The 8,549-nt window shown below is 39.7% G+C and overlaps 1 pseudogene; it reads left to right on the top strand.

The window, feature by feature from the left end:
- The window catches only part of LOC110308984, a 35,768-nt pseudogene extending 30,578 nt beyond the window's left edge, over positions 1-5,190 (top strand).
- The last annotated feature ends 3,359 nt before the right edge of the window (positions 5,191-8,549 follow it).

The raw sequence follows: 8,549 nt of genomic DNA, 5'->3' as shown, positions 1-8,549 counted from the left end.
GCTAAAGGGAACTGCAACCCTATAGGTGGAACAACAATATGAACTAACCAGTACCCCGGAGCTCTTGTCTCTAGCTGCATATGTAACAAAAGATGGCCTAGTCGGCCATCACTGCAAAGAGAGGCCCATTGGACTTGCAAACTTTATATACCCCAGTACAGGGAAACCCCAGGGCCAAAAGGGGAGTAGGTGGGTATGGGGGACTTTTGGGTAGCATTGAAAATGTAAACAAGGAAAATACCTAATAAAAAATAAATAAAAAAAAAAAGAAATAAAGGTACATTTTTATGTGTTGCATCTCCAGAGATGAGTGACACGTTCCTTGCTGAAAGTATGTTCATTACCTAGTGATCATAAGAAGAGAATATTTCCAAGTAGTGTCATGATTTGAAAACCAAAGACATAAAATCAATTCTTTGGTGTTGGAGAGTTAGCTCAGTTGTTATGAGAGTAGTTTCTGCTTTTACAAAGGACCTTAATTAGTTCTTAGAATTCCCAGGGCAGCTTCCAATCCCCTGCAACTCGAGTCCCAAGGATCCCAATGCTTTTCTGGGCACGCCTATGGCATCACATGCTCATGTGGTACAAACACATTCATGCACTCATACACATAAAAAGATACAACCTAAAATGTTTAATAAAACTCACGTTAATTTGCTTTAAGGGTTTATTATCTACAAGTGTCCTTCAAAATGTTTGAAATGCTTTATAATTAATTGAATAGTATACTAATGTTTTTGAGTGGCTAAAGAATTATATAAAATGTATTTCGATTTGAAAAGTAATAAAATTGCTGTCACTTGGCTACTTTTTAGGAGAATACATTTGAAGATATACATGAAGGTATTCCACAGATATGATGACTCTTCAGTGTTTGATGTAAATTCTAATTATCTGTTTCAAGGGATGGTATATATTTTCTTTAAAGCCATAACTTGAATTCCTGGATGCCATAATACTTTAATACATGTTGTACTGACACCCAAACCGAAAAAATTATTTTTTTTGCTACGTCATAACTGTTACTTTCTACTGGTATGAATTGTAACACAAATATCTGTGCTATAATGGTCTTAGGTAACCCCTATGAAAGGGTCACTTGGTGTTCAATGTGGTTACAACTCATTCTTTGAGAACCATTGCTCCAACTGCTCAACTTGTAAATGCTTTAGACTTATAGAATTATTTTGTTTCTGTCATAGCTGCTAGTGCTGTAGAATGTGTGAGAAGATATATAGAATTTATTAGTACTGAGTGCAACTGTTTTTAAAGTAAAATTTTACTCCTAATAATAGGTTAATTGTGGTTCACAGTTCTAAATACTTCTTGTTGGAAGGTTATTATAACAAATTCTACCAAGAATTACAGTTTAGAAAAAGAAGAGAGTCATGGTCATTACGGAAGCCTTCCTCAATATATTTTTTATTTTAAAATAATTTTATAAACACAGAGTATATAAACAGATGAGCTGTCTGACTTATAGATAATGACTTCAATAGAAAACTAAAAAAATAAGCCCAGGCAGGATGTGGATTCTGTAGTTGCTGTTGTCCATTCTGTCTTCAGTACTCAACACTGAGGTCTTCTTTCCATTGATATCTATTTAATACAAATGTGGATTTCAAAAACATGAACATCCAACAGTCTATAAGGATCTATGATTCACTTTAAGGTATTATTTGAATCTTTGGGTATATCTCCTTTAGTAATTTACTTGAAAAAAATATTACCTTTAGACAAGATGGCCATTTTTTACTATATTAGTCCTGCCAATCCACAAGCTTGGGAGATCTTTCCATCTTCTGAGGTCTTCTATTTCTTTCTTCAGAGACTTGAAGTACTTTTTGTACAGATCTGTACCTTGTTTGGTTAGAGTCACTGAAACTAATGAGTGGAAAAGAACCTCAAGAACATGGGCACAAGGGAAAATTTCCTGAACAGCACACCAATGGCTTATGATCTAAAATCAAGAATTGACAAATGGAACCTCATAAAATTACAAAGCTTCTGTAAGGCTAAGTACACTGTCAATAGGATAAAACAGCAACCAACAGATTTGTAAAAGATCTTTACCAGTCCTATATCCAATAGAGGGCTAATATCCAATATACATATAAAGAACTCAGGAAGTTAGACTGCAGAGAAGCAAATAACCCTATTTAAAAATGAAGTACAGAGCCAAACAAAATTTCAACTGAGGAATACCAAATGGCCGAGAAGCACCTAAAAAAAAAAAAAAAAAAAAAGTAAACATCTTTAGTCATCAGGAAAATGCAAAACAAAACAACCCTGAATTTCCAGTTCAACCAACCAGAGTGTCTAAGATCAAAATCTCAGGTGGCATAAGATGCTGGTGAGGATGTAGAGAAAGAGGAACATTCTTTCATTGTTAGTGGGATTGCAAGTTGGTACAACCACTCTGGAAACCAATATGACAGTTCCTCAGAAAACTGAACATAGCACTACCTGAAGACCCAGCTATACCACTCCTGGGAATATACCCAGAAGATGCTCCAACATGTAATAAAGACACTTGCTCCACTGTGTTCATATCAGCTTTATTTATAATAGCCAGAAGCTTGAAAGAACCCAGATGTCTTTCAACAGAGGAATGGATACAGAAAATGTGATACTAGTCAGCTATTAAATACAATGAATTATTGAAATTCTTAGGCAAATGGATGGAACTAGAAAATATCATTCTGAATTAGATAACCCAGCCACAAAAGAACACACATGATATGCACTCATTGATAAGTGGATATTAGCCCAGAAGCTCAGAATACCTAAGATACAATTCACAGACCAAATAAAGCTCAAGAAAAAGGAAGACCGAAGTAAAGATCATTAATTCCTTCTTAGAAGGGGGAACAAAATACCCACGGTAGGAGATACAGAGACAAAGTGTGGAGAAAAAACTGAAGAAAAGGCCATTCAAAGACTGCCCCCACCTGGGGATCCATCCCATATACAGTTGCCAAACCTAGACACTCTTGTTGATGCCAACTAGTGCTTGCTGACAGGAGCCTGATATAGCTGTCTCCTGAAAGGCTCTGCCAGTGGCTGACACATTCAGAGGTGGATACACTCAGCCAACCATTGGACTGAGCACAAGGTCTCTAATGGAGGAGCTAGAGAAAGGACCGTAGGAACTGAAGGATCTTGATACACTTAGCCTCATAGAAGAAACAGCGATATTAACCAACTCATGACTCCAGAGCTCCCAGGGACTAAATCACCAACCAAAGAGTACACTTGGAGGGACCCATGGCTTCAGCTACATGTGTAACAGAGAATGGCCTTGTTGGATATCAGTGGGAGGAGAGGCCCTTGGTCCTGTGAAGGCTAGATGCCCCAGTGTAGGGGAATCCCAAGAGAGGGAAGCAGGAGTTGCTGGGTTTGTAAGCAGTGGGAGGGGAGCTGGGTTATGGGGTTTTTGGAGGGGAAACCAGAAAAGGGGATCACATTTGAAATGTTAATAATGAGATTATCTAATTAAAAAAAATGAATATTTCCCTGGTTACATAGCTCTCTGTTAAATGTGTGTCCGTAGTGAATTTTTTACAAGTAATTGATGGCTGAAAAAAAAAGGGATACAACCCTTTGTTCCTCTGCTTGATCCTCACCTTAGCAAATTCCTTTAATGTGTGTAAATGGATTCTATTAGAGTATCTGATACTGTCCTACATGCATGAAACTGGAAGAACCCAATCATCTCAATTTTAACCCAGAGTGCTCATTTTAAATTTATAAAGATTTGGAAATTCTAATGTCTTTCCTTTATTCTTTCAGTTCTAGGATTATAGCAGTGAACTGCCATTGATTAACCAAGGGAAAAAGGTTTCTCATATCTTTTCTGTATTTTCCACTCTTCAATAACTAGTTAGAAAGTCTTTATATTTGATTATCTTTGCTAGAGTAATTTCTGGGGATTCTATACTCATATTGAATTATAAATAATGCAGAGAACAGTATAAGTAAGCCTGTACCAAGTGAACACAAAATAATGCAAGTTGAAATAATTTAAAGAGAAAAATATGTTAGAAATTGAAAGAAGTATAGATGCTTGGCAGCCCAACAATATAAATAGTAAGGATTTGAAAGAGATGGGTATAAAGGTCCCGAGTAAAACACAAGGATGTGAAATAGATGGAAATGTTTACTGTATGTAGTGGAATGTGGATGATGGCAACTCTTTACAGTATATAGTAGACTGTGTGGGTGGGGAAAACTAAATCTTACATAGTGGGGTGTGCTTGAAATATATATGTTAGTGTGTGCACAGGAAACACAGCAAGCCAGGCTCTCAGGATGAATGATGCCAGAGAACCAATCTCTGCTCTAACTTTACAGCCTGAATGAACCAGAAAGCATCCTTAAAGTTGTGGAAACCTCTGTATGCTGTGAAGATCTGACATTAGGGGATCAATTATATTAACATAACTGGGTAATGCTCAAATATGCTCAGAAAGCTGTCATAAAATATTAACAAAAAAACTGGTTTATATTTCAGGGTAATATGGTGGGTTTTGTGTTTTTATTTGCTCGTTTTATGTTTGTTTCTTCATTTTCATTTTTTTTTGCTTTGTTTTCCATTTTCGATAGACCCTAGATAAAGAACTGCCTTGAATTATTAGAGAAATATTATTAGATAATGGAAAGGAGGAAGAAGTTGCTATAACTATGGATTTAATACTATGCCTTGGAGCAAAGGTTGAAGTAAAATAATTTCTGCTGGGGTGGTTGCTGCCTCGCAGGGTCTCACAAGCTGGAACATTGCCCCCACCGTGCCATGGCTGAGTGACTTGAACACTGTGTTGATGGTGAGCAAGAAGGGCCCCACAGCAGCATAGGTCAAGTCTAAGCAGGCCATCATATCAGCGATGCGATGAGGAGATGTAGAGATATCCAAGAAATGGGCTGCTGGCCAGAACACACAGCCACGCATCATGACCTTGGAGGTGGGCAAAGTGATCCAACGGGGACAGCAGAGCAAAGGCCTGACCCAGAAGAACCTGGCCACAATGAGAAAATGAAAATCAATGAGAAGCCGCAAGTCATTGCAGACTATCAAAGTGGATAGGCCATTCCAAATAACAGGCTTTGGACAAAATTGAGAGAGCACCGTGGCTTCAAGCTCTGGGGAAGGACATTGGGAAGCCTATTGAGAAAAGGCTGAAGGTGAAATGAACACAAAGCCTTGAAGCCAGTGGTTCCAACTGAGCTCTTCTGGCTGGTCCGCCAGGACCACCAGTACTGCCTTGGGTCAAAGGGAACATGGAGGTCAGGCCTGTGTGCCCCCTCAACCCACAACTGCTTTCAAAGCAAAACCTTGCAAAGTGAAAAAAAAGTTGTCCTGGCTAGTCTTATATTAATTTGATATAAGTTAGAGTCATCTAAATGCAAGGAACGAACCTCAGTTGAGAAAATGCCTCTATAAGATTCAATTCTAAGGCATTTTCTTAATTAGTGATTGATGGGGGAGAACCTTATGTGTGGGACCACTCCTAGGCTGATGATCCTGGGTTTTGTAAGAAAGCAGGCTAAGCAAGCCATGGGAGAAAGCCAGTAAGTAACTCCTCCACACTCTGTCCTGTCTGAGTACCTGTCTTGTTCCCTTTGGTGATTAGCAACCATATGGAAGTATAAGCTGAATAACCTTATCTTCCCCAAGATGATTTGGCCACAGTGTTTTGTTACAGCAGTAGTAACTCTCACAGAGAGAAGTAACACAGAATAGTTGACTTGTGAATATGGACTATAAACTGAAAGCAATCATTATCCTCCCTGAAATAATTTGGTAGGCAAATGCTACTGAATGATGAAGGAGGTTTTCTGCTATGATGGGCATGATAGAAAGTCATGAAGTGCATTGTAAACACAGACTGAAGTAGCTGTTGAATGAATGTGTAAGGTGAGTTAGGAAGAAAAAGAGTACACCGTCACAAAGAGCCTTCAAATTTAGTGACAGTGAGTCAGATAATCCATTCCCCAAGAGTCAAAGTTCAAGAGGATAAAGGAAAACTGCTTGTTTCATAATTGGTAATATATCTATTATGTGAAGGACTTTTTTTTGACGATTCAAAACTGAGGCTAATTGGTCAATTAGCTGGAACTTTAACAGCAAAGAATGTATTTTAATATTTTTCTGTAGATATGTGCTACATTATTTTTCTTTAATTAATTTACTTAATTTTCTTTTTCCAAGATAATACAATTTTTTATTAGATATACTATTTATTTGCATTACAAATATTATTCCCTTTCCCGGTTTCCCCTCCAGAAACCCCCTATCCTATCCTCCCTCCGCCTGCTATGAGGTTGCCCCCCTCCACCCAAACACTCCCCCTTCCCTGTCCTAGTATTCCCCTACACAGGGGCATTGAACCTTCCTAAACCAAAGGCCTCTCCTCACACTGATGTCGAACAAGGCCATCCACTGCTACATACTCCTCTGGAGCCATGAGTCTCTCCATGTGTACTCTTTGGTTGGTGGTTTAGTCCCTGGATGCTCTGGGAAGTCTGGTTGGTTAATATTGTTATTCTTCCTATGTGGTTGCAAACCCCTTCAGATCCTTAAGTTCTTTGCCTAACTCCTTCATTGGGGTCCTAGTACTCAGTCTGATGGTTGGCAGCAAGCATCCACCTCTATATTTGTCAGGCTCTGGCAGAGTCTCTCAGGAGACAACTATATCAGGGTCCTGACAGCAAGCACTTCTTGGCATCCACAATAGTGTCTGATTTTGGTATCTGTATATGGGATGGATACCCAGGTGGAGCAGTCTTTAGATGGCCTTTCCTTCTGTCTCTGCTCCACACTTTGAATCTGTATTTCTTCCTTGAGTACACTTAGGTCTTCCTTCTTCTTGAGTTCAAGTGGTCTGTGGATTGTATCTTGGGCATTCCAAGATTTTGGGCTAATTTCCACTTATCAGTGAGTACATACCATGTGTGTTCTTTTGTGACTGGGTTACCTTACTCAAGATATTTTCTAGTTCCATCCATTTGCCTAAGAATTTCATGAAGTCATTGTATTTTAATAGCCGAGTAGTACTCCTTTGTGTAAATGTACCACATTGTATTTATCCATTCCTCTGTTAAAGGACATCTAGGTTCTTTCCAGCTTCTGCCTATTATAAATAAGGCTGCTATGAACATAGCAGATTATGTGTCCTTGTTATATGTTGGAGAATGTTTTGGGTATATGCCCAGGAGTGGTACAGCTGGGTCCTCAGGTAGTACAATGTCCAATTTTCTGAGGAACCACCGACTTATTTACAGCATGGTTATCCTATCTTGCAATCCCACCAACAATGAAGGAGTGTTCCTCTTTCTTCATATCCTCACCAGCATCTGCTGTCATCTGAGTTTTTTTAATCTTAGCCATTCTGACTAGTGTAAGGTAGAATCTCAGGGTTGTTTTGATTTGCATTTTCCTGATGACTAAAGATGTTGAACCTTTACCAGTCATAGCCTTCAACCTCCTCTCCCCCCAGAATCACAATTAAATATCCCTCCCCATATTACCCTTCTTCTCCTCAGAGAAAGAAGCCCCTCGTTTTGGTACCTCCCACCCTGGGACATCCTCTTCCACTGAGGCCCAATCATGTATTTCAGTAAGGGAAAGGGATCCAAAGGAAGGCTGTCGTTGGTCCTCCGAGCTGGCAGTGACACTAACGACAGGGACATCAAGGCCGGTTCATGCAACAGCTTCTTTACTTCAGGCTTTTTCCCCTAGAGCTCTTTTCCCCAGCAGCCTCTTCTTCTACTCCTTTTCCTAAAATAGCTTCTTATACTTAGGGCAAGGGCTAAAACAACTCCTATTACCACAGCTTCTCTTACTACTACTTCTTCTACTCTTGGCAAGGGCTCAAACTATACTCTTGGCAACTCACCTCCTTCTAGCTCCACCCCACCTCATTCGATCAGAATTCACACAGGCTCCAGGTACGAGCTCATATCGTTCACAGATAGGCTGACAGGTCTGGATCACGAGGAACTGTCCAGTCTGTTGGGCACCCCACACATGCAGCCTCACTGCGCATGTTTGGGCAAGGCAGTAAACAACTTGGCCCTTGCAGCCACACCTGCTTCCTGCAGAAGGCATCAATGTCAGAGACAGTATCAGCTCCAATAGTTATGAGGCCCGCATGAAGAAAAAGCCACCTTCTCTCTTCAGGTGGGACTTCAAGCCAAGGAAAGAGGATATCAACCTACCCACAAAACAATCAGCTCCAGATTTGTTCTGCTTACAAGATACATAGGCATAAAGATTGATCAGAGATTGAGGGAATGGCCAAGCAATACCTGGCCCAATTTGAGAAAAAGCTCGTGTAAGAGAGCCAATTTGTAACACTCTTTTTTTTTTTCACTGTTTTTTATTATTACATATTTTCCTCAATTACATTTCCAATGCTATCCCAAAAGTCCCCCATTCCGCCCCCCACTTCCCTACCCTCCCATTCCCATTCTTTTGGCCCTGGCATTCCCCTATATTGGGGCATATAAAGTTTGCAAGTCCAATGGGCCTCTCTTTCCATTGATGGCCG

Source organism: Mus caroli, chromosome 14, assembly GCF_900094665.2.
Source record: "Mus caroli chromosome 14, CAROLI_EIJ_v1.1, whole genome shotgun sequence".
Lineage (NCBI taxonomy): Eukaryota > Metazoa > Chordata > Mammalia > Rodentia > Muridae > Mus > Mus caroli.
This window is presented reverse-complemented; position numbering and strand designations above follow the sequence as displayed.